We start from the raw sequence: 25,807 nt of genomic DNA on the forward strand, positions 1-25,807 counted from the left end.
AAAAACGTGCCAATTTCCTTTTCTTTGACCTTCCCCCCCCCACCCCCTTATGTAATGAAAACCACATTGTTTTAAATCAGGTTGACTTAGATTTAAATTCGAATAGTCCCATGATTTTCACTGTGTGGACTCTAAGATGCTCGCTTTTACCATGTACAAAATCGGGCTAGCACTAACCATTTCACAGGGTTATCAGGCATATAAGAAACGCATATAAAGTATCTGTTTCTGTACCAGGCATTTAATAAGTGGCAGCAGCAGCGGAGTTATCAGTACCCTTGTTGTCATTATTATAGTTACCCCACCAGGACTTCTAAGATACCAATTTGATTTCAAGAACCTGCAGTGGTTAGGAGAGAAATGACTCAGAATTGCTCAGGGAGGCGGGTTGAACCACTCGTAAATCGGTTGTATTTTATTCAGTGACATGTACCCAGTGATGGTAAGACAGGCTTCTCCTTTTTACTAGGGCAAACATGTGTATAATAAACCACGCAGTCGGAGAAAGACTTTAGGTGAAACTTGAACAGCCTAAAGCACTCCCAGAACACTGCAGAAATGAGGTTTTCATCTGTCAGATTTGAGCATCCTCTGTGAGCAGTTGACAGCCTTCGCTATTACCTAAAATATAAAAATCTCCACAAAATGACTGTTGCCATTTGTGTCGCCATTATTCATTTAGACACCGTCTATATTTCTTCCGTCGAGTAAAGGAACAAAATGTCCCAATCACTTGAAGGGGCCTACCCAGTGAAACCGCAAATCCTCAAATTCCAGCCATATCAGTGTTGAAACAAATCCACATAAGGAATTCGAAACACTTCCACAGGGTGGTTCATACACCACCTTATCCACCATCTCTACCTTTCTTCTTCCCCTGACAATGTCTGAGACTAATCTAACAACAAATAATTTGTCCCCTTCTTTCAAGGTGCCAAAAGTCTTTTTTCCTTCTTTGAAGGATTTGATCTAAGAGAAGCGGTTTGGAAAAGCATTGGGAGTGTCAGGTTTTATAACAAACCATGTGGGTGGAGGGTTTTGTTGAGTTAGGTTTTTTTTTTTGGCTGACAGCAAACAAATCTATCTGAAAACATACTAAGCTCCAGCAGGTGCCCAGAGCTAATTTGGTTTGGAACTATTTTTAAAAAGCACTAGCTAAGTTTTCTAACTAGTCATACCAAATGGCTTTATTGTTTTTCTGTCTGCCTGCAAGCCAGGGGCCAGTTTCAAAATGTGACTCTAAACATAAGGCCACAAACTGGCCCTAGACTAAACAGATCTGAAATACCAGGATCCTTAAACCGTCTCACAGATCCTGAGAAACAAAGTAATGAGAGATTTACACTTGAGTTTCCACTTAACACATTCCTCCATGAATTCTCTGCATTTCCTTCAGCTTTCGTTTAAATCTAGTGAGTTTCAGCGCTGGCCAGCACAGATGATGTGAAATGCTTCTCAGCAGCCAGATTCAAGCGGGTTTGTCCATTCCACCACCTGCTGATGGCAAGGGTTTGGTTCAGGCTGTCCCGGTGGATGATGACTGTCCCTGTGCAATCTCACGGAAGTCCCATCATTTGGAATTCTTCTCCTAATGCTGCCAGAATAAACACCCTCTTAGGTGTGGCATTTGAAGAACCTTCAGCGTTGAATCTCTCTGATACACCTATGCTTTTAGCCCAGCCTTTCCGTTCTCCCATACATAATTTGGATTAAGATACAAAGATTGGATTGGGGTTTTTTTTTTGTTATTGTTATTGTTGATTTGTTTTATCTCTGTATGTCCAAGCACAGAGATCACTAATATACTGCCTAGAGTCAAAATACAAATATTTGTTCGACTATTGAGGCCGCAGGTGTCAGGTGAAGGGCAAGAGTTTGGAGTCAGCCTGACCTGGATTTCAGTTCTGGCAAGTCCACTTGCCAATGTGTAATGTTGGACAAGGTACTTCACAAAAATCTCAGACAAACATGGGGATAACAATACTTACCTCACAGGGTTCTTAGGAAGATTCAGTGTGATTATGTATGTAAAATTCTCAGCACTGTCAGGTTCATAATAAATCCTCAGTAAATTCTAGTTTCCTTCCAGTTGCCTTTCTTTAACAATGAAACGACCCAAATTCTTTGCGCCACAGGGAGCAGTTCAGCAGACGACCCCCCAAATCCACCCCCCACCTGCCTCTCCTTGTAACTCTGTAACATGATCACAGCAGTTACCACTAACCTCCTTTTGCAGGTGGGGAAACTGAGAGCAAACAGGTGAAGTCATCTTCCCAAGGCCTCAGGAACATTAAGTAGAGAGACCAGGCTTGAATCTGGATCACCTAATCCTAAATCCAGCTCTTTTTTTCCCTCCAATTGTATCGCTTGCCATTGATTTTGTTCAACACACTCTGAATTCTTTAGTGAAAACCTACCCCAGATAGTCTCCATTCTTGGCCGATTTGGCAATCAGAAGTGTGAGCCACAGTGGGGCAAATCCCAGGCCATGAGAGTCCTGTCCACTCTGGCCCTCTCTCCCCACCAGTGCAGCCAAGGGCCACACTGGGGGAGGACACAGCTGCCTTCCGTGCTGTCCACTTCAGAAGGCAGGGGTATTCGGGCCAGAAAAGACCACAAAGGGCAAGTGCCGGCCCACAGCCAAGATTCAGATGTGATGAGTTCAGTGCTGACATTTGGAGGTCGCAGAGACAATAGGATGGCTAGCTTGTTCTCTTGCGCACTCTGCCCCCATTCAAAGGGTTTGCCCTATAACCCCAAGCCCCCTCCACTGCCCTGGGAGATACACAGCAGACCGACCCTCTGGACGCTGTCAGACCTGTACCCCGGACTCCTGGAGCTTAATTCCCAGCTATAGGGTCTCAAAAAAGCTGCCACTGTCTCAGTATAAAAAAAAAATGTTTTTAAATCATACTTGGAATTTGCTTGTTTCACGTAACCCTCACAAGTACACCGTACTGGAGACAAAAACGGGTGTTGTTTTTATAAGGAGTGTGAGGTTCAGACGTGTTAGCCAGTGAGAAGGGGGACACAGGCCATCAGACGTGTTAGCCGGTGAGAAGGGGGACGCAGGACGTCTAACTCCTCCTTCTGAATTCTCTGAGGCACCTCACTGCCTCCTCTCGTAGCCATGGGAACTCAGCACTCTCCCTCAGAGTCTCCTATTAAGAAGCATAAAGGGACTTGTGTAAACATTTGCTGAATGGAAGGCACAACAGAGGGACAATGAGGAGCTGCGTGTTCCAGTTTTCTACTCATTCTGCCTCTCTCGTATTGTGAATGGGACTCCCAACAAATTCAGCTGAAATAATCAACTCATTTTTGTCCTGTTGTGCCACTTTGTCACGTTGCCACGAGCCAAAGCAGTCTCTGACCCGGGTCAAAACACCCAGAACACTTCTGAGGAAGAAACTTCTGGACCAGGGAAGGTCGCATAACCCAATTTCCCAAAACAAAAAGGCCACAGGGTAAAATGCCACAAAATGAATGTACCCCCATCTTCTCGGTGGCCCTGGCCACTTCTGTCTGCTGCGGACCGATGACAATTGGTAAATGTGATTTTAGAGCATGAATGTAACAAAATCATCTGGTCAGCTCAGAAGTCAGACTCATCATGTTTGAAAAGTTGGAACATGAAAGCATTTAAAGAAGGCAACATTATGAGCCCTCAGAAAGCAAAAGAGTGAGAAAGACACAAAACGGACTGAAGGAAGAGTGGAATGATGACAAGTAGTGAGTATATGGCCCGTTTTTTATTAATATGTCTGCCTAAACACAGTCAACAAAAAACCCCTCAGATCAATACAGTTCTCCTTAAGATTCCTTTGACTAGTCGACATTATTATTACTACTGGTTATAAGAGATTAATCACTTGGACCAGATCCACCTTTGTCAAAACATTCTTGATTTCCTTAGATTTGTGACAGGCTGGTTGTCCACGGTTGGACTACTGGTCACTCAAAGGCACCTGTTTATAATTCTTATTTCAGTGTGGCAAGTTGGCCCTTCAAAACCAGACCTTCCTGTTCTCTGATCCCATTTCTGTTCCAGATTTTCATCTAAATTCAGGAACGACAAGGCGCGTAAAACCTTTGAGAGTGACGTGAACGACCTCTACCACATGTGGGGGGAGAAATGTGTGGAATGTCCGAAGCCTTGGTTTGAGTTCTAGGAACTGCCCCACGTCCTGCTGGGCTTAACTGAAGGACATATTCGTCTTTGCATCCATCCTCGTGAAGTGCCACGTGTGGGGAGTCCAGCTAGTTCATGTTCTTCTCCTAAACCTCAAGTCAACACACAATCCATCTGTGGAAACAGGGAAATCCCACGTGTCCAGGACTATAAGATGCAACAGATAAGAGGCGCCTAAAGCGAAGAGGTGAGGGGCTAGACCATTATTAAGGAACACCAAGAGGAACAAAAAAAAGAATATATATATATATTCTTTTTTTTGTTTCATTGTGGAGCAGTAATCTGTGCTTATGAGACATCTTCTAACCAACATTGGCACCTCCAGGGGACATTCTGGACATTTGTGAGGATGAGTTTATTGGCTCAACAGTTAAAGAATACTGAAGCCATTTAGTCGGTGTAGGTCAGAGAAGACAGATGCCCTCCTTAAATGACATCTCATTTCTTTATTTCATTGGTGTAGACACTCATAGAACTATCTAAGATGATGTAACAATGGGAGAAGGTGATATTGTGAAAGAAGAGAACAGCACAGATTGATAGGAGTCATGACGATTTAAACAAAAAAGAATATATATATATATATATATATATATATATATATAGATATAGACATAGGAGTCATGATTTATATATATATATATATATATTAATGTGTATATTATATTTTTATCCTGGTTTGCAAAACTTTTATAAACTTAGTGAGCGATCTGAACATAAGAGACTCTGATAGAATTTTTATATCAAGAAAACAAACAAACCCAAAATCAAACACCTCACTGACCCTGTTCAATCTGACAGCATGGATTCTCCCGGCATTCCCTGAGAGCAAGCAGCTTTTGCCTACGGTCCCAAATTACAGTCCGTAAGGTTTTCTCTCTAAGAAGCCACGCAATAGAGCACCTTCTGTGCCCCATAATCATATGCTCCCAAGTACACAGTGTTAAGGAACTGATTACCCTCCCAAAGAATTTTCTAGAAAGATAGGCAGACTAATGACGGCACAGATTTCAAACTCTTTCCCGAGACCCCTGAAATTGCCCACATTCTGAAAAGAGGGATACAAGGGGGGCATTCGCCTTTCCAAGAGAACAGGAACCACGGCACAGCCACAGCTTTCAAAACGGTCTCCGGGTCTAGGATCCGAAGACAGCCCAGCAAGGGGGAGAGAGTTTTCTCCTTTGCAAGCAGTTGTCTTTTTCCTGGCAAACAAGCCAGGTGCCAGAAACTTTACCCAAATCGGGAGGGAAAGAGAGGAGAGGCAGCAGAAGGGGGAAGGGACCTAAGGAAGAAAATAGAATCATTCGAAAAAGTGAAAGACGGTGTCAAAATGGGTACAATTGGAAATGATTTCAGGAAAATTACACCGTTTTGCAAAGTACCGAAAGCTTCTCAGAGCTCTGAAAAGGCAGAAGCCTGCATGAAGGTGTTCTCCCTCAGTGCTGAGGTCTCTCACCCAACTGTAGAAAAACAGAAGATATCTCCTGCTGAGAAGTCACAACAGTACGCAGGCTGTGTGAGTGCCACTGCTGGTTAGGTTTAATTTCTTTGTACTAAATAGAAAGCGTTCTCCCAAGTTCCCAGCAAGCCGCAGCGTGCTTCCCAGAGCTTATGTCATGTTGCATTTTGTTACACCTGTTTCTTTCTATTCGTCTGTGACACATTGCTCTCCCTTTCACCTGAACAACAGATATTACCTTCCCCGAGTTCCTGAATTAAATCTTATTTTATCTTGCTATCAGGAAAAAACAAAGTCATTTGGGGTCATCTCTTCAAGGTTGAGAAGCCTGAGCCACCCACCTGCTCCTGCTCATCAAAATTAAATCTGCCAAGTGCTGAGTTGCTTGAAAACGTCCCGTTAAGTCATTTAAAGATGTAGCTCTTCATATATCCAGCAAAGCATAACCTTAAGTTGAGACGTACGCCTTGCCACAATCACAGAACTTCTCCACAAAATGTCTTCTTTATTAAACAGCAAACTAAGCTCCCATCTGAAAATGTTATTATCCATGTTTCTTATGCAATGTAGTCTTCATTTCCTGAACAAAAAGAACATTCTTTCACGTAACCGATTATTATAATCTTGCTTATAGTAAAGGATTTTTTTTTTGAGGAATCATTGACATAATATTATATTAGTTTCAGGTGTACAACAGTGATTCAAAATTAATATGTAATTACAAAATTACCGCTACAGTAAGTCCACTTAACATCTATCACCATACATAATTACAAATTGTGTTTCCTGTGATGAGAACTTCCAAGAGCCACTCTTTTAGCTACTTTCAAATCTGCAGCACATTATTATTATTAACTATAGTCACCGTTCTGTACAATACATCCCCATAACTTATTCCTTTTATAACTGGAAATTTGTACCTTTTGACTCCCTTCACCCATCTCGCCGCCCGACCCCCACCCTCGCCACAGGCAACCAGCAATCTGTTTTCTCTATGCATGGCCTCAGGTTGTTTGTTCTTGTAGATTCCCCGTATAAGTGAAATCATTCCTTGTTATTTGCCTTTCTCTGTCTGACTTCCTTCACTTAGCATAACGCCCTCAAGGTCCATCCAGGTTGTCACAAATGATGAGATTTCATTGCTTTCATGGCTGAATAATATTCGGATGCTAATACTTTGTTGAGGATTTTTGCATCTGTGTTCATCATGGATGGTGGCCTGTAACTTTCTTTTCTTGTGGCGTCCTACCCGAGATTGTCAGGGGAATCCTGGCCTCATAAAGTGAATGTGGAAGTGGTCCTTCCTCTTTTATTTGTTGGAAGAGTTGGAGAAGGATAGGCACTAATTGTTCTTTGTGTGTTTGGTTGAATTCACCAATGAAGCCATCTGGTCCTGGATGTATGTCTGTTGGGAGGTTTTTTTGATTCCTGACTCAATCTCCTTACTAAATAGTAATCAGTCTATTCAGATTTTCTATTTCTTCATGATTCAGTCTTTGTAGGTTGTATATTTCTAGGAATTTATCCATTTGTTCTAGGTTGTCAAATTTGTTGGCATATAATTGTTCATATCATGTTTCCCCGAAAATAAGACCTACCCCAAAAATAAGCCCCAGTTAAGATCGGCAGCCAGACGGATGCATTTAGTACGTTATGACGATGTTCCAGAAGAAGATGACTGTATTTGAATAAATGTAGATCGTTGTACATGAAAAAGTAAGACATCCCCCTGAAAATATGCCCTAATGCGTCTTTGGGAGCAAAAAAATAAGACCCGGTCTTATTTTCAGGGAAACACAGTAGTAGTCTCTTAGATCTTTTGTATTTCTGTATTTCTGGGATATCAGTTGTAATGGCTCCTCCTTCATTTCTGATTCTATTTGTGTCCTCTCTCTCTCTCTCTCTCTTTTTCTCCTTTGTTTGTTTTTTGGGTTTTGTGTGTGTGTGTGTGTGTGTGTGTGTGTGTGTGTGTCTATGTAAAGGTTTGTCAATTTTGTATATCTTTTCAAAGAATCGGCTCTTAGTTTCATTAATCGTTTTTATTGTCTTTTTAGTCTCTATTTCATTTATTTCTGCTCTGATCTTTGTGTGATCTTTTATAAAGGATATTTTAAAGTTACTTTCAAAGGTTATTAAAGGTCACTTGCATCTACAGTGCTTTATAACAGGTTTCTATCTTTCCTTCCTCAGTAAGTAAGCAGCTGGGACCAACAGAATTAGCATTTTAATGATTTCAGGTCCAAGAACTAGGCTGTCAATCTCTACATCACATCACTGACACAATCATTAATTTTACTCTTTCATTGAGAGCTGTTAATTCGCCAGTATCTTCTCTGGGCAACTCCATGTAATCATTTGTCTTAAAAATCCACATCCTGACTGCCAAATAATCTAGAGCATAACATTACTCTACGATCTAAGCCCTGACTAAATGCCATGGTAAATTGTCCCTTATTCTGAATAAATGCCATTGTAAATTATGCTTTCACTAGACTGGGATTGCTGAAGTTCTTATCACATCGTTCAACATGAATTCCAAAGAATCATTCTATGAAATGAGTTTAACATTATTTACAAAGCTCTGACTGTGTTTCTAGGAACTGTCGCATACTTTCTAACTATCGATCCGTCAAGTGAGCTCAGTTTGGTTAGTTTCTGCAAAGGCAGAAGCTCTGCAAGTTTCCCCCTCACGGTGGCCCTTTACACAGCATTTCAGCTCGTGCGGAGGGGTGCAGGCTCGCACTGGGGGCCCTCTTAATTCAAAATAGATGGGTAAGTCCATTTCTTCTGGTGTCAGTTTCCTCTTGAGTAACCAGGGATTCACTACATGATCCTTTAGTTCCCTTCTGGGTCTAAATCTTGCATCTCTGTGACTATAACCATGACCCCACAAGACCACCTTGAAAACGGTCAACCCAGGTCACACTCTTCGAGGCTAGCAGCTTCCAGAGCCTTCTCTCACAACCTGCCTGCCCCATAGAAGTTTCATAACACCCCCACGTGGGGGGGGCAGCATTGGCAGTCCCTGAGCCCCAGAGAGTGATTTGCCCAAGGTATCACAGCCGAGAATAAGCAGGACCTTGTCTCAAACCCCAACCCAGGTCCCAGTCCGGTGCCATTTCTACACAATAATGTTCTTCATAAAGTTTCGATAAACCACCACGAAATCAATTGTACAGGAATTTCTCATGCTCTACTACCTGCTTCCGTGTATAGTCGTAATCTGGATAGTACCACATGCAGATGTCATCACTCTGATTTTTCTCCTGGGTAGTTCATATTATTACCCTTAGGAAATTTGACAGGCCGGGGTGGACATTTTTGTGGACCACAAACACTGCAAAATCCGAGGCTCTGTGATGAGTTCTTTGATGACTCAAACATTCTCCCCTCCTGGAACCAGTCTTGGTGAAACAATAGGATGCATTTAAATAGGCCCTTCCAGAGGGGATAAAGTCTAGGAAAGAGGTACAAGGTCCCTGGGAACTTCCCTCTAGGAGGATCAGAGAAGGTATGTTAGCTTCCGGAGGCTGCAGTAACAAACGACCACAGACTCGGTGGCTTCAAATAACAGGGATTTCTTCTCTCACAATTCTAGAGGCCAAAAGGCCAACATTGCTGTCAGTGGGGCCAGGCTCCCTCTGAAGGCTCGAGAAGCCTTCCTGGCCTCTTCCAGCTCCCGGTGGCTCCCGGCATCCCCTGGTTTGTGGCAGCGTAACTCTAATCTCTGCCTCTGTCTTCACATGGCCTTTTCTCCTGCATCTCTCTGTCCTCTTCATATAGGGACATTAGGTGTTGGATTCAGGGTCCACCCTCAATCCAGGATGATTTCATTTCAATATCCTTAACTGCAAGGATAAATTAAATCTGCAAGGACCCTACTAAGATTCTGATGTCACCAATAGAGAGGAGAGCCATCCTAAGAGGATTCGGGAGCAAAGCTATGGGAGCAGGCAAGTCCTGGACACCTAGGAGGAGAGAAGCACCTGAGGAGAGCTACAAAAAAGTTGGGAGGATGATGGATCGGTTTGCTCAGGCTGCCATAACAAAATGCCACACACTAGTGGCTTAAATAGCAGACATTTATTTTCTCACAGTTCTGGAGGCTGGAAGTCCAAGCTCAAGGTGCCATGAGGATTGGTGTCTGGTGAGGCCTCTCTACCTGGTTTGTAGACGGCCACCCTCTCACTATGTCCTCAAATGCTCTTTCTTCCACTTCTTCCTCTCCTTATAAGGACACCCATAAGAGGAGGGACGCACCCATATGACATCACTTAACCTTAATTACTTCCCCAAAGGCCCCGTCTGCAAATACAGTTGCATTGAAGGTTTGGGCTTTAATATATGAATTTAGAGGGACACAATTCAGCCCATAACAGATGATTTGGGGCCAAATGCAGATGGGTCAAGAAGACTAAGCTGAGGAACTTGACCTTTGTTCTGTCAGTGGTAGGAAAATAGTATTAGACATCTTGAAAGGGGTTATAAAAATACCCCTTTCAACAGAAGCACCATTCTTTCCATTTTTCTGGTCTATAAAATAAGAGCTATTTTCTAGGAGCCCTTCCAGACTAATAGACTGCGATTGCCGAGTGCATTCTAGAAGAATAATCTCTTAGAATGTCTTGCTCTCTCTGAGACATAGCCTCTGCAGCCATTATGTCACCGAAAGACAGATCATTCTTAAGGGCCGTTGTTTCTTATTCTGAAAGGGTTAATGATTAAGCAGAGCAGCTTCCATCGAGAGTGCCAGCAGCACTCTGCTAGTTCTCCGAGAACACTGTCAGACAGACGTTAGATAGTAAGATGTACCTGTGAGACAAGACCACTCATTCTGGCCTGGTCGCTTGCACCACGAAGCGTATTTGTGAACGTTTTCCCAAAGCCTTACATTGGGGATGGGCCACAGCCAGGCTCTGCCCCCAGACAGCCACCCTCTAGTCTGTGTTCTTCACTAACAGGTTCCCCCCATTCTCCGAAAGTACAGTGTTCCTATGAAACTATTTGTCAGCCAAAATGGTGCAAAGTGAGGAAGTGATTACCATTGATTTATATGGAACCATTTGGGGCCCAAAATATAATCTACCAAATAACCCATTAAACCTAAAATAATGCTAATGTATAGTAAAAGCTGTACCCCTCCCGCTGCTCGGGGGTACGTGCTACCTCTATAACGGCTCAACAAACACTGAACGCTGTTTGCACTTGGCACCTCTTTTCTTTTCTTCTTTTTTTTTTTTTCCAAGTGTCAGACTATTAACCATCCAGACGTTCACGGACCAGAACGCTGAGCGTAGGCCAGCCTCTCTTCTCTCTGCCACCTAATGACACAAATGTGACACAGCAGCCATATCTGCAACGCCTCTAGGGGCAGTGGCACCTCTTTTCATAAGAGCAAAAATCCTCTCTGGATTTCTTTCCGTCAGTGAAAGCAGGTACTAATGTAGGTCTCTTGTAAACGCAAAGTGGCATAAAGTGAGCTTTCGAAAAGTGGGGGTACCTGTGCCGCCTTATCCTTAGGTACTTAGACGCAATTCAAGATAACCTCTGTGATGACATGGGCCAGCTTTCAAGGCTGAGACACCGGGACTGTATTTTAAATCTGTAGCCATTGAAATAGTAATCATGAAAGCTATAAGAGAAAAAGCGGGGGAAGAGCTCGTGATATAATGTGAAGTAAATGTGCCAGAATACAAGGGACATCAGACCAGGCTAAGCCCTGTGAGTATGAGGCTCCATCACTCACGGAGCTACAAGCCAACTCGTTACAGCAATAGCCAGAAACGTGTTCCCTTCTCTCCTTTTCGTCCCTCTCCCAGAAATCATCCCAAGGAAAATTTTACACTTGTCCCTACCCCCAGAACGAGCACGTTAGAAAAGTGGGGTCTGAATGGAACAAAGACTTGATAGAACAGCCACCATACATGGGTCAAAGCCAGCCTGCAGCCGCAGGCATCCCCAGCTTTCATTCATTCAACACACACGTGCTGAGGACTTGTGCCCCACAGCCAACTGGGTGCTGGGATATACAACAGACAAAACCTCCTGCCCTCATGAAGATGACATTCTAGTGGGAGAGGCTGACAATTAAAAAATAAGCACAATAAATAAGTATGTTGCATGGAGTTTTAGGGGATAAGTATTATGGGAAAATAATACAGCAGCAGGATCTGGGACGCTGGGGTGGGAAAGCAGATTGCCATGGTAACTAGGGTCATGAGAAAGCAGGGGACATCGGAAACAGGGCTTGAAATGAGAGAGTTAAGTACACATGTCTGGGGAAGTACATTCTGGGCAGATGGAACACCCCATGCAAAGGCCCTAAAGAGGAAACACATCTGAGATGTTTAAGGAACAGCAGAGGCCACCGACCCTGCAGTGAATGAGTAATCGGAGAGGAAGTTGGAGGTGACCGGTGAGGGAAGGGCAGGCCTTGCAGTGTTTATGGCCGGCCAGCTGTGGCAAGGGCTTTGGCCTTTACTCTGCAGGAAATAGGGAGTCAGTGAGGGTCTGGAGCAGAGAAGGGACATGATCTGACTGATGTACTAAACAACCTACTGGCCGCTGTTTGGAGAACCGATTGAGGAGAACGGTGGATAGAAGCTTAGAGGAGACCAGTTAAAAGACCATGGCAATGACATGCAGAAGACTCCAAGGGGAGTTGACTTAAAGGAAAGATGGGGAGGTCAGTTATAGACATGTGACAGTGCAACTGCAGAGACACAGAATCGGTGGGTTGGCTATGAGTCTGGAACTCAGGAGCAGAGGTGGGCTGCAGACGCCCGGTTGGGAGGTGTCGCATGTAAAGCCATAAGACCAGATGAGATTGGCAAAGGCACCTAGTCCAGCAAAACACGAGATCTAAGGCCTGATCCCCGGACGTGTCGGTGCAAAGAGAAGGAAGCAGCAAGCATTTGGGAAGAAGTGGCCCGTGACGTAGGACAACCAGAAAATTGTGACATCTTGGAATTCAAGAGAAGAATGTGTTTGCTAGAAGAGAGACGGATCAAGTGTGTCACCTCTGCTGAAAAGTCAAGTCAGACGAAGATAGAACTGAGCTTTGGGTTTAGCAAGGGGGAGGTTGTGGGCGACATCCACAGGCAATTTCAAGGGAGTAAAGGGAGGAATTTTATCTACAGAAAGTATAGGAAAACCTCAATGATAGAAAGAGGAAAGTGCCTGGCGCTAAACTTTTAGGAAGAGAAAGAGGAAGACGTGACAAAGCCTTTGGCGTTTAAGGGACAGACGTGTGTGTAAGCCAAGCAGAGATGTTCTACATGTATATAAGTCCTTTTCACATGACTCAACAAATTATGCTGCGAACTTAAAGACTTTTGTTCTCTCTTCGACTCTGTCCTGAAGAAAGCTTAATCTTTTAAGTGGAAGAAAAAAATAAATAAAAGGTCACCTATCAGCAATTAAGCCGTCACGCATGTGAAACCCATCCTTAATTCATTACATAAAAGGAATGCTTGCAACATTCTTCCTTGACAGCCATCGCTCCAACAAGGGACTTTTGCTTTAAAATATTGTTGCCACACCTTTGGAGCAACAATATTGGGACATGCGCACTGTCCTTTCTCAGTGTGCAGTCCAGAGGCCAGACTTCCAGTGCAAAGCCAAGCTTGCTCTTTCTATCATTACACACTCTGTATCCCGTGGAATCATCTCCTCACCAGTATTCCTGCCAAGGTACCCATTTACGGCTGTCTCTTTCTTTTTTCACACAAAGTCATATGTGGAATGCAGAAGAGATGATATGCTCAAACCCATCAGAAAATTTTCTTTTCTATTTCCAAAATGGAAAATCTGCCTCGAAAATTCCTGAACAGAACCTTCTAACTAATTAGCGGTTACCAATTGCTTATTTCTCCAGTTAAACCAGGAGATAAAACACACTTCCAGGAAAGTACCGAAGACATTATATTTACACTGCTTATTCTCTGCTTTGTTTCAACTTCATGGAAAGACCTATCATTAACGTCTATGACTAAAAAAATAGGAACATTTTAGTAAAACCTCATTATTGCAGATCCTCCTACTTTGAAAATAGTAACTCAACCTTGATTGGCGATTACTTTTGTAACATATTTGAAAACAGGGGTATTTGCAAAGAAAATGAATCACATGAATAGTGCTCAGGAAAGATATTTAACCCACTTAAAACATAAAGTGTTTCAAATATTGTCCGTTTGTTGAAGGAGAGCTATCTGTACACTATTAGTACAAAAACTGTAGTATGCACGGTTAATAATAGTATGTATGGTGCATGAGTTCACTATGTCTTCTCTCTGCTTTTCTAAACTTAGGAGACTTTGTTGCAATTACTGATCTATACACACGCACAAACACACTCACTGCAGTCCGGCAAGTATACACAAACAACTACAAACCCACACATTTTATTTGCCAATACCCACACCCCACCAGCAAATAGTTTCCCAGATTAAAAATTAAAATAAAATCACTGATCTTTTCTTTTTGTCCACAATAACAGCTCCCTCTATACCTCAGTTTTTAAATGGACTACTCCCCATACTGCCTTTTCTTTTCTTTTCTTTTTTTTTATTGGGGAATATTGGGGAACAGTGGGCTTCTCCAAGGCCCATCAGCTCCAAGTCATTGTCCTTCAATCTAGTTGCGGAGAGCGCAGCTCAGCTCCGAGTCCAGTGACGATTTTCAATCTTTAGTTGCAGGGGGCACAGCCCACCATCCAATGGGGGAATTGAACCGGTAACTTTGTTGTTGGGAGCTCGGGCTGTAACCAACTGAGGCAGCATCCAGCTGCTCCAAACTGCTTTTTCATAATTACATAATTGCAACTTGAGCAGCCTGAAACTAAAAGGAAAAAAAAAATGTTATTCCTTGGTTGACTACAAAGTAACCTATCAAAGAGATTTGCCTCTTCTCCGTGCCCATAGATTTCCTCACGCAGGAGAAGTGATCAGAATCCAGGCTTAATAAGCACAGAACACCAAAATTCATTTACTAAATTCAAAACAAAGAATCTGGTCCCTGACAATATTATTTTTAGATGGGTTGTATAAGCAACCTGCAGAAGATGAAAAACTGAAGGCAGCTCCTCACAAAATGTAAGCTTGAGAGGCATATATTAAGAATCTTACCAGCCTAAAACCAGCAGATGATGAAACCTGACAGATTGGCTGGCATTATCTTCTCCATTCTGGGTGCTTGTCTCATGCAATCTGCTCCCACAGGGCTGAGCCATTGCCTTGTTCTAAAAACACCAACCACACACACACACACACACACACGCACGCGCACACACACACACACACACACACACATATCACCACCACCACACCACCACCACCTCCGATCCTGGAAACTGACGATCTCTGTAAACATTTGTTCCCTCAAGCTTTCTTAATTTTTAGGGCTCATATATACCACATGGCAACAATGTACTATCCACAATAGTTCAAAAGCATTTGTTCAAGGAACACCTATAGAGCACCTGCCCTGTTCCAGGCACGGCACATTTAAAGATGTAAAGCCAAGTCGGAGGCTGGTTCTCTCTTAAAAAGCGATGGGTTTGTGTGAGAAAAACCACAACACAAATCCAGGCCTGTGATAACGCAGCGGGAGAAGAGGGCAGCATGATTCATTCTGCCTGGGAAACGGAGGGAAGCCATGCCCGAGAGATTATGTTCGAGCTGGCTTCTTAAGGCCAAGGAGGCGTTCACTGAGGGAGAAGGGCAGAGAGCGTGTTCCGGGCACATCAAAAGCCTGGCACCTATTTGGGAAACTGAAAACCTAGTGTGACAAGGGAACAAGCACAGAGGGGCTCAGAAGGCCTCATGGTTGGGCAGGACAGGTTTTGAAGGCCAGGCTCTCCTTTGATACAGAAACTATGAATGTCGTCGGTCGATAAAGAACAATCCAATCAAGTTATTATATATAAAGATAATTGTGGCCGAGTGGAGGATGGATGGCAGCAGGGTGGGGAAGCTGGGACTCGAAGTGGAATAGACTGTGCCAGGAGAGAGGAGAAGGCAAGAGCGTTTCCAGAGCCAAGATGAACGGGACTCAGGGGCCCTCTGGATGCCAGCGGTAGGAAAGAGGGAGGGGCAAAGATGGATCCAGGGGTCCTAGTTACAGAGAAGAGGGGACAGACCTTCCAGATCCCGAAGTGGAAATGCAGGGGGAGGAGCAAGTTTGGATGAAGAAGAGGTCAGATGGGGTCGTCAAAGAACTCTAACGCCGAGTCTCCGACGTTGAAGTTCAAGTCAGAGGGCATGAAAACAGGAGACAGAGCGAGGAAGGAAACGGTGGCCCCAGACGTGAATGGATGTGACGGAGTGACCTGGATATTGATGTGTGATGGCAGCTTGTATGGAAGAGCATAATCCAGTGGGATAGAGTGTATCTCAGGGGCAGATGCTTTCAGTTGGCTGACTCGAGAGCCATTCCCAGACCTCTCCTGCCTGAAGCCAGACATTCTTCTCCCCAGGGTTTCTTTTAGTTAGAGGTGGCAATGCAGTGATCATGAGAACTCTGCTGGGCGCCTCTGGGAAAACTTGCACTTCTCTGATCAAAGGAACAGACATAGTTGGTCTGCCGAGAATGAGGAAATGACGCCAAGAGAGTCTTGGAGCCAGCTCCTCACCCATGACACGACATAAGGCCAATACATTAATGACGTTGAGGTAAAAAGATAGAAAGTCCCACTGTCCGGCCCGGGCTCTAGGGAAGTTTTAGGCAAGGACCAAAGCAAAGCAGTATCATCCGAGGAAAATCCGTCTTCAGATGAGTCAAAGAGGAGGGGAATGTATGCTGAGGCCAGGCTGAGGGCAGAAATTGTGCCCTGCTGCTTCCCCAACACTATGCCTGGAGAACAGTAGGCACACACCACACGGTTGCTGAATGGATAAACACTGAGTAGAGGACATAGTGGAAGGTTTGAAGAAACCCAACCAGAAAGGAAAGAGCTGAGCGGGATGGAGATATGGTCGTCGCGTCTGCTAGAGCTGTTTGTCCCTTGGACAGAGTTCTCTGATCATAGCAAGCAGGGAAGGAGGGGAGAGGAAGGCAGGCTGACTGCTCTCTGCACTTTCAGGTCCCAGATTCCAGGGAGAGAAGACAGACGTACTGATTGGAGAGAAAATCATCTGAGCCAATATATCAACCTGGGCACTTTTGATAGGTCTACTGGCAAAGGTAGTTCTGGGGGCCTTCCATTTCGGGAGCCCCGTGCCCCGAACACTGGGAAAGAACGCAGGTGTCACCCCCAGAAGCCCACAGCTCTGATCCTCCCAGGGACCCCGCAGGGGCCACAGGTCCTCTTGGAAGGTGTCGTTTACTCAGCCTGACTCAGAGGAAAGTCAGGGATCTGTCAGAATCTTCCATCACCTGACTCTACCGGAGTCTCAGAATGCCTGACTATGGCAGGATTTCATCCGTGAGGACCGATTCCAAAAGCAGGCACCTGGGCATCGGACAAGAACTAGCCAGCCACAGGATTCTGGGGGACGTGATCTTAAGAGCTGTCAGGGTGGACAAAGATGGCCCCACAGCTGGAGAAGGCTCCCGGTTGGGAGAAACTGGTCTTCGGAAAAGTGTCCACGGAATTTGCCACAAACACTCACAGCCTCCTAAATTTTACTGCAGCCTTTCTGGCTCCCTCCTGCACACATACCCCTTCTTCCTGTACTTCCACCTTCCTGAGCAAATTCAGTAGGGAAAAGAAACCTAATGATACCTTACGTGGTCGTTTTGTGAATAGCGGCATGTATAATGTTATAAAAACATAATAGAAAGTGCATACGTATTGCAGAATCACAAGGGGAAGGAAATAAAATGAAATTGTCATCCAGCACCCAAGGTATGTGCAATATTCTGGCACTGCTCTATTTCCAATATTGAGATGCCGTTTCTATCATTTAAATACTATCTCAAATGTTGCACGTAAGGAGGAATGACATTCTCAAATGTTAAGTGTTCTCCACAGAATTCCAAGAGAGCCTTATCCAATTACTGGAGAGGCTAATCTAATTTTCCATGGACCGAATATATATACTCCAGGTAAAACCAGTGAATGCTTGGATCTGGATTACTAGCAGCCTTTCCTTGCATACACACGACCTGGTTGTGAAGCCCTAGCAAGACACAGCACCATCTACTGGCCATACACCAAAAACACAGCGTCATGGTCCATTGTATGAAGAGCATTTTCCAGGGGACAGGCTCTGTGGCTTGGAGACATATCATTTCTTTCATATGAGCTGGCCTGGAACATTTTTGCAGATTTAATGGAAGCAACGTGGGTATAAAAACTGTAAAACCCTAGCGAGGCATTCTGCCTCACTTCATTCTCTTGATGTTACTCTTTACATCTCTGTTCCAGGAAACCTTGTGAAATGTTTCATTCACTCACTGACTCATTAAATACATACTTACTGGGCCCCTACATATGCCAGACTTGGAGTCTGGCAATAGGACTATAGTGGTAGACAAGACTAGCCTGGCCCTTTGTCCTTTTGGAGACTATAATATTTCTAGAATCTGAGCACTTCTCATCCCCTCCACTATGAACGGCTTTGTCAGAGCCACCTGGGTTATTGCAAGAGCCTCCTCACTGGTCCCCCTGCTTTCACTCTCTGCCTCCACAATCTCTTCTCAACAGACTAGAGAGGGAGCCCATCAAAACTCAAGTCAGATGACAAGCCTGCTCTGCTCTAAACCCCTACAGCTTTCATCTCATCCAGAGTCAAATCCAAAGTCCTTATTCATGAGATCAAGCCTCCCCTCTCCACCTCAGGCCCTCCCAGCCCCCACCATCCAAGCCACCACACTGTGTCCTCCAGCTTGGGGAGCCTCAGGGCCTTTGCACATGCTAGTCCCTCTGACTGAAGGCTTATCCCTGGCGCAACTCCCTCCCTCCAGGTCTTTACTCACATAACCACCTGGGTCTTCACCGCCTCTCCCCAATTTGCAACACACACATCCCCACCTCCACCCCCCGCCATGCTGGCACTTCTCCTCCTTGCCCTGGTTTACGTGCCTGTAGAGTCCTCGTCATCACCGGACATCCTATAGGCAGACATTTGCCTATTTGTTGTCTTCCCCAATGAGGTTTCAAGCTCCATGAGGGCACTGACTTCGTTTTGTCTACTGGAGAATCGCCAGAGCCTAAAACAGTGTACGTTGTATATTTGTGGACTGGAATCTCACTCACTTCCCTGTGAATCTTCTCCTGGTCCAGGACCCTGGTTCCCGAGGACAGGGAAGCCCTCACACTAATCTCCTGGTCCAGGACAAAGAAGAGCTTGTCCTATGTGTGTTTGGGGCAGGTGGGCTTCATGGGTGTACACCTTGTGCTGTCACACAGGACTCCCTGCTCAGAGGGGCCCTGGGTTTGGTTTAATGCTCTGTAGTCACTGACTGGACATTCTTACTCGTTTTTGAATCAGGGGATCTGCATTTTCATCTTGCACTAGACCCTACAAATCACGTAGCTGGTCCCATTTGGAGGGTCTGGGGTAAGAGATGTGTGAGTCAAAGAGCCCACTGAGAACACCTACAGTAAGATGGACCGTTCTCACAGTGCATGACGCTTTTGACAAATCAGTCACCAGCTAGTCCATCACTAGTAATGCAGGCCAGGGAACTTGGACCCAGAAGCATATGCGATTTTCGCTCCCCGTAGACTAGGACAGCCAAACACTTCAGTGAGTTGTGGGATTGTTCCCAGAAGTTTGCACCTCTGCACCTTTCTCACCACCAACTTCCCCTTTCCACCAGGTCACAGCTGTAATTCCCCAGTCCAGGGTCAACGCCCATGAATGGCAAGAGAGAGGCATGTTACCGTCCATACACTTGTAAAATTAACTATTGTGGAGCTTAAAGTTTAGATAGACAGGAGCACTCCATTTCAGTGGGAGGAAGAGATGGTTTGTGGTTTTTGCCTAGATGTTGATGGAAGTAAAGGAAGGTACTGAGCTTGAGGTGGGTGTGGTGCAAAGCAGGAAGCAGTGAGAAAAGGTAGGGGAGGGAACAGAAGCACCTCTGGAGACTTAGCAACAGCTATGTCCTAGCTCAGGAACTAAGCATTGGCCCCTTGTGCTGTCCTGGTCTTGGCGCGAGGAGTGAGTGGCCCCAGGACAAGCCTGCGCAGCAGGTGTCCCAGCTGACCTCTGCTGGCTCTGGAAGGAAATTTGAGTGTGAGCAGCGCTGGCAAGGCCTCAGGGAGGTGGGTTCCAGAATGATGGATACCAGCAAAACAAGCACGATTCTGGGAGTGGGGGAAGTGGTAAGACGTGGGTAAGCCTCGCTTTCAGACCTGCTTCTTTTAACAGAGTAATTACTTAGTATCCATGTAGAAATAAAGGAAAATAGAGCAGGTCGTGTTTTTAGAGAGGGCCTAGAATGATTTCAGGGACAGCGTCACCTCTTTGAGACCCTAAATACAGACTCGACGGGTACAGTCTGCAATCACGGGACAGAAAACTATGAAACTCCAACATCAAACTTTTAAGATGTTTCCTTTGCCTCTTAGTTGGCTTTTTCTCCTCCCTCCCTGTGAGAAGGCAGTCCTGAGATATGGCTAGACAAAATACCACTTTGTTACCTTCAAAGTTGTTACCAGTAAATTCTCTAACATCCCTCAGCAACACTACGCATAAGATGAAAATTAGACTTCATTTTCATTGGATCCAAAGACGTTTATCTGGACAGAGTTTTGCAGGAAACTGTTTTAAACCGCCTTACAATGGAGCAAGAAAATTTATATAACCTTGTCTCTGACACAGGAATTCATTCTCATTTCCTTTCTAAGGTTTTCTAAGAAGTTTAGAAGAATGTTTCTCATTTCCTTTAATGTCTGAAAAAACATGGTTTCATAAATGCAGACTGGTATTGCCTCACTGCAAAACTCGAGGAAATAAAAGTATAAAGATTTATGTTGCTAGGACGATGTATTTATGTTTCTGTTTTTAAATATTGGGTAGACTAACGAGTCTACAGTTGCCAAAATCCACCCTCCCATAAATAATATAAATAGATACCAGAAACTTTTTAATGTCTCCTTTTGAACGTCCCTTCTTCCTGAGCTGGACTGATTGTAACCCACCCGGCTGGGCCCGTCCCAGTTCTGTAGTGTTCACAGAACAATCTTGTCAATAATCAATCACCCTGAACTTCTTAGGAGCCCTCCAGGTATTCAACGGAAGTATCAGTCAGGCTCTTTGTCTTCACACTTGCACCACAGTGAGAACACAAGCACTAAACAAATGGTGCAAGTACTCTGGGAATTCAGGGAGGGGAAAAAGCCTGAGGTAGACGGGAGGGTAGCGGCTGAAGATAGACTTGAATTTGTCCTTGAAGGATAAGGTGGCTTCAGAGGAGCAGGGCGGTAAAAAAGAAGAGGCATCAGTGGTGGGGGCAAAGCTTTCTGAGAAAGACCTATGGAGACAAAAACAGACACAAGTGGCAGATGTACATGGTGTGACAATTAAGTTCGCGAACTTGTTGCAATGATGTCACTAACCTTTTTTTGATATCAGAAGGATTATTCGTTATGAATTTGTACCAACTGGACAAGCAGTTCACCAAGTTTACTATTTGGAAGTGCTGAAAAGGCTGCGTGAAAAAGTTAGACGACCTGAACTTTTCGCCAACAATTCATGGCTCTTGCATCACGACAATGCACCAGCTCACACGGCACTGTCTGTGAGGGAGTTTTTAGCCAGTAAACAAATAACTGTATTGGAACACCCTCCCTACTCACCTGATGTGGCCCCCAATGACTTCTTTATTTACTCAAAGATAAAGGAAAGGAAATATTGAAAGGAATACATTTTGATGGCATTCAGGACAGCAAGGGTAATATGACGACAGCTCTGATGGCCATTCCAGAAGAAGAGTTCCAAAATTACTCTGAAGGGTGGACTAGGCGCTGGTCTCGGTGCATAGCTTCCCAAGGGGATGTACTTCGAAGGCAACCGTAGTGATATTCAGCAATGAGGTATGTAGCATTTTTTTCTAGGATAAGTTCGCGAACTTAATTGTCTGACCTTGTATGAGGTCAACTAACACTTTGAAACTTTGCAAAGCACTGTATATACATCAAGGTGAGGACAAACCATGCCTTTCCTCGGGTGCAAAATAAAAGCAATGACTGAAAGAGCAAAGGAAGTTCTTGTGATAGGGGAGGCCTCTGGAAAGTAGAGATATCTTTCGTGACTTCGTCTGGAAGTCTCGCTTTTCACATCCCCCTGAAAGTAGGCAGGTCAGACGCAAAGATCCCCTGAGGGAAATGGTGACGTGCTTAGCATCCTTGAAAGTAATAGTGAACCTTGGCCACTCATACGTTTGTAAAACTCCCTGTCCAGTTCACAAATGTCAGTGGCTGTGGGGTCGACACAGGGGGTTCCAGAACTGATGGCGCAGGAGTGCTGACGGCTTTTTTCTTTCTTTCTTTCTTTCTTTCTTTTTTTTTTTTTTTTTTGATGACTAAGGATAAGGACGTTGTGATTGAGTACAATCTCATTTCTTAATGGTGGCGGTTCTCAAACTTTCGGGAGCATAAGCTACACCTGGGTACTTGTCAAAATGCCGACTCTCAGGTCTCATTCCCCACGACGCTGCTGCAGCAGGTCTGTGGTTCATTGATCTTCATTTTAAACCACCTCCACCCCAGGTGACGCTAATACAGGTGATCCTCAGACGATTTTTTGTGCTTCCCTATGAACTGGTCAACTTGAATGCAAACCCATAAACACCTACAGTCATTCCGTTTTCTAGCACATGAGGAGCTTTTGCCATCCAACTCTGGAAGAATGTCCGTGATGCTTGCATTTCTGTCATAATTTCCTTTTACCTGGAGGCATTCAGTGTTCATACCAAGAAGGGAGAATCTGAGATGTGCTATTATGAACTGAATGTTTGTGTCCCCCTAAAATCCATATGGTGAAGCCCTCACCCCCAATATGATTGTATTTGGACGTAAAGCCTTTGTGTGGTAATTAGGTAGCAATGAGGTCTGTCATGCAGGGTCTCAGCTCCCACTCCCCGCATAAAAATGAAGGATATGTTGAGGCCAAAAAGGAACACCCATGGAGCCATAGATAGGGGAGTCATAGCACTATATTCTCGATGGCGGCTGGCTGAGACACAAAAGCAAACATCCACCAGTACCCCAACAAGGGGTCTTCCTGCACCCTAGTCTCGCTGGCAGCCGGGGGAGACACAGAAAGTAGGATCCACACGACCCACAATCCGCCATCCACGCTTGCTAACCGCATTTGCTAACCACAATCCACAGTCCGCTTCTCTGCCAACCAACCAACAAACCAACCCCTTGCTAACTGCAATCCGTACTTGCTAGTTCAGCCACGGCAGTTATATCAGTCGCCAGTGGCTAACTGGTTACAGCTGACGGCCATCTACTACCTGAGCCAGCACCTTTCCACGTGAGGCTGAGAGCCTGGAAAATGCTCTCTGGGACTCTGTCCCCACAGTGTCACAAAGATGGGTCCCCCATGATAGGTTTACTTACCTTACAAAAGAGGAAGACTATCCAAAGCTCTCTCTCTCTCTCTCTCTGTCTGTCTCTCTTTCCCTCCAGGAACCAAATCTGCCAGCACCTTCATCTTGGACTTCTCGGCCTACTGAACAGTGAGAAATAAATGTCTGTTATTTATGCCAGCAGTGCCGGTATTGTATTATGGCTGCCCAAGCTGACTAAAACAGGTGCCAGGTTTCAAAAGCGAGGGAGGGTGGGTCTGCTGTGAAGAGCAGCCTACACATATGTTCCCCCGTTTCTTTCCTTCTCCCGTCACAGTGAGAAGACTTACATCAGAGGAGAGAGACTAAGCTGGAGCAAACAGGTTTTAGCCAAAATGTGGATCATCTTGGCCCTCAGCCTCCTTTGTAACTGGAACTAAATCTGACCATGTTCGCTAAGCTTTGCTTTATAAACACAAAGGGCAGGAGCCCTTGGCTTTCATAGATGGAAGAGCAGATTATAACAGCTGTGGTGGGGCCGGTGGTTAACGGGAACGGCAGTGGTGGAGTTGGGGTGGTGACACAGGCCTCCACGTGGGGCGCAGTGAGAAGAAGATGCCTGAACCGACCTCAGCACAGGCTCCCTGAGTGCCTACCCTGTGCCAGGCGCCAGGGTGCCGGCAGTGAGCAAGACTGGCCACGTCCTCCCTACAGTCTAGTAGGGAAAGATAGAAGGACTTGAGGATGGTGCTAAGAGCTAGAACAGAATGAGAATTGGGGAAGTGTCACAGGGTGGTAGGGAGTGGCTGCTTTCTACTGGGTGGCCAGGTCACTCTGTGAGAGTGACGTTTGAACACTCATGCCAAGAGGGAGCCGAGCACATACAGATCCAGGGGGAGAAGAGGAGATGCAAATTCCAGGAGCAGAAAGGAGCTTGGCATGTTTGAGGAGCAGGAAAAAAGGCCAGTGGGGCAGTAACAAGGGAACAAGAAGGAGGAGAAGTTAGAAACACAAGCAGGATCCTGACAGGGAGAATGCATCAGTCTTGCTAGTAGCGGACAACTGTTCAACGGTTAACACTCCTGGTGACAAAGCTTTGGTGTGGTGGCAGTCACCAGGCACTGCCTCATACACCGTCACAATGAGTAATTATGTCTGCCCGGTGCATGGTTTCAAGCTTGGGAAGCCATCCCCTCCCCGTATGGGTCCCCTCCTATTCAAGATACCTGACGTTGTATCCAAAAGTTAGACTCCAGGTTCTGGGTTTGAAGCCCGACACTCCAGGTTTTCGTTTCACCTCTGCCACTTTTCAGCGGGCTAGTTATTTACACAACCTGAACCTCACTTTCCACATCTGTTAAATGGGGATAACGTGAATACCTGGCTCATAGGGTTATAATAACATATGTACATCATTTCCTACAGTCGCTGGCACACAATAGTAAGTGCATATAAATGCCACGCTTGTCCAAGAAGCTTCATTCCATTTCTCTTGTTTAAGACATTGATACAAGTTAAACTGAAAAATCTCTCTGGAGTAGCCACATTGTAAGTCATTAATCATTTGTACGTTAGTGAGAATGAGCCTGCAATTTTGTTCTCCAAAGCCCTACAAAGTTGGATTTGAGAGAGAGAAGGAGAAATTCCAGATTTCAGAGGGATCAAAGGAAAGAGGAGAGAGCTAGACGGGGAGGAGTGCTATAGCCTCTCAAATCTTCACAGTGTTTAAATCTTTTAAAAACTATTAATACAGGGAATGAATCAAGGCTTTTTTCTGCCTTTCCTGTACAAACTGCATTTCAGGGTAACCAAATGTTGATGAGAAAAGTTTCCCTTTATAAAAAGTATTCTAGCTAAGCCACAAGAAGCAACGACAGAATTAAATATTTCCATTTAGCAACCTCTAAGGAGCTAACGGATCGATATAACGCTCAAGGGTTGCTCACGTCACAGAAAGAACGGAACACTTTTTGTCTCCGGATAGAAATATACGTACCACCACCTATGAGGCATTTCCACCCTAAACGCAAGCCTAAATCTTTAGCACTAACTATCAGTTTCATGGAGCTACAGAGAACAGAGGAACAGTTAAATGTCACAGGGAAACATTTGGCAAAATTCATACTGTGAGAAACTCGCATGGATACCTCACCCGGTTTCTTCCACAAATAAATTGCAAGGAAAAATAAAGAGTGTGAGGGGAAATCTGTAAATTAAAAAAAGCGAGGCAGCCCAACCAGTTGCAACATATGGACCTATCAAAAGATCCAGATTCAAACAAACCTACCCTAAAATTAAAAACTTATAATAACATCAGTGAAACTTGACTGGATATTTGATAATGTTAAGGAATTGCTGCTGAAGTTTTAGGTGTGATAATGGTATTCCGGTTACTTATTAAAGTCCTTTTACCTTTAATAACTATGTACTAAAATATATTTACATATATGTGTTTATAGACATGTATAAATATAATTTACATGTAAAATATATAATATCTGGGATTTGCTTCAAATTAATCCAGTAGGGAGATGGGGATTTCTGTTTTGAAATAAACAGTGTGGGGACAGAGGCCCAGAGAGCAGTTTCCAGGCTCTCGGTCGGCCTCACGTGGAAAGGTGCTGGCTCGGGTAGTAAATGGGCATCAGCTGTGACAGTTGGCCATCAGCTGTTACCTGTTAGCCATAAGC

General features: G+C 44.7%; 1 non-coding gene across 1 annotated transcript; it reads right to left on the bottom strand.

The window, feature by feature from the left end:
* Positions 1-10,895: 10,895 nt before the first annotated feature.
* LOC117034244 (small nucleolar RNA SNORA17) lies at positions 10,896-11,026 on the bottom strand. Its single transcript, XR_004425056.1, has one exon. It is a non-coding gene; the product is annotated as a small nucleolar RNA SNORA17 (small nucleolar RNA).
* Between the last annotated feature and the right edge of the window lie 14,781 nt (positions 11,027-25,807).

Source organism: Rhinolophus ferrumequinum, chromosome 14 (genome assembly GCF_004115265.2).
Source record: "Rhinolophus ferrumequinum isolate MPI-CBG mRhiFer1 chromosome 14, mRhiFer1_v1.p, whole genome shotgun sequence".
In the NCBI taxonomy this organism is placed as follows: Eukaryota; Metazoa; Chordata; class Mammalia; order Chiroptera; family Rhinolophidae; genus Rhinolophus; species Rhinolophus ferrumequinum.